Here is a 1,758-nt window from a genome sequence, read left to right as displayed (position 1 = left end):
GTTGCTGGGCTTTTTTCCCCTTTAAATTTTTTTTTTTTTCCAGGTAAGTACCCCTTTTTTTTTTTTTTTTTTTTTGCGAGAAAAATATTTTTATTTGCATTTTCCCTTAGTGGATGTGTTTTCCTTTGCCACCATGTCTCACTTCCCATATCACTCATGACATTCCTGTCAAATTGCTGCATAATTCTGACTAAAGCAGACGCCTGGTCAATCTTGATCAGTCTGTCAGAGACGTAGTCATAGGAAGTGACTTCGCAGCCGATATACCCTCCTCGGCGCCTTCCCATGATGGCGGACGTCGTCCATGATACTGGCTCAGTCGTCTGCACCGTATGGAGCTGAAATGACAATTAGCACTGCTATAACACACAACAGAAAAATACTGATTAGTTTTCTCTTAAATAACATTTTGACACAGGCACATTCAACCACTTCTCTTCTCCTAAATATAATATTGATACAGTTGCATCGTTGCCTTGGGCAATGATTTATGCGGCTTCTGGTGGACCATTTTCCTGTCTCACCCAAACCTTTGCCCCAGGTTTATCTGTGGAGCCAAAACCCCCTTTTCTCCTTACTGTTATCTCAGTGGGTGGAGAGATTTCCTGAACTTCTGACATGTCACACGGTTGCAGTAGCAATTGTGCAATCTTGTCTCCTTTTTGTAATACCAGGGGACTTTCGCCTTGGTGGCGACACACCACACCCAATTCTCCCTGATAATCACTGTCAATAACCCCAGCCTGAATGGTCAATCCTTTTAAGGACAATCCTGACCGCGGTAGAATATGGCCATACATTCCTTTGGGGCACTGTAACCCGATCCCTGTTTTTACAACTTGAACCTCCTTAACTCTCCTATACGATTCTTAATGTCAGATATGGAAGCACCTGGATCGCCTAGCATCACGGTTAGCATTGCTGCTCGGTAATGGGGGGGGGTGCAGTACGAATCAGCTGATCCCGCACGGCTTTTGGAACTGCTAAGCTTTGATATTGATCAGCCATGCCCACTACCAACGCATCTCTCACACACAATCGAGTCAAACGCTGTGTACATTCTCTTAGCGTGATCCAATTTCCAGTGATTTCTGGCCAGTCAGTAAATGCGGCGTATTGGTTTTGTATGGCAGCTGCCCATACCACAAACAATGATGCTGCATCTGGCATTTGTCTTACCTCTTGGCGATAATTAGAATTTATTACTCTCTCTGTAGACAATCCTGCAAAAGACATCCCATCAACTGCATCTATTTCCACTTGTGAGGCCCCTTCATCCAACATCCGTGCTAACCACAAATCTGTCGGCTCCCCATTCTGCTGCCGCAGTCTGCGCGTTAAATGTGACACTTCTTGTGTGTAATCTTCTACAATGGTACGGTAAATGGGATCAGGCTGAGGAGCCGGCACCATGTCATACACTGGATTTCCCTGACCGTCCGCTACAAGCTGTCCGGCATTGTCCCTGCGCTGTTGTCGCACATCCGGCAGGTGTCGTTGTTCCTGCCTCCTGCGACGAACAGGTTTCAGGTCCAGCAGAGGGCGAAGGTATGGAGAGCCATTTGCGCCAAAATTAAATAAATAAATAAATGGTGTTGTTGCACAACACCTCCCCCCCCCTTCTCTCTCTCTACTTCCTCTTCTGAGAGGAGGGAGATGTTGCTACCAGCTCTCCGTCTAACGGGTGAATTGAGTTTCCTAAATCTGCCGAGATTTACCCTACCCAGAACTGAAGTAAACTCTGTTTAAGCTGGGTGC

This window comes from Poecilia latipinna, unplaced genomic scaffold, assembly GCF_001443285.1.
Source record: "Poecilia latipinna isolate Pla-1442-1.1 unplaced genomic scaffold, P_latipinna-1.0 Scaffold881, whole genome shotgun sequence".
Lineage (NCBI taxonomy): Eukaryota > Metazoa > Chordata > Actinopteri > Cyprinodontiformes > Poeciliidae > Poecilia > Poecilia latipinna.
Note: the sequence above shows the minus strand (reverse complement) of the source record.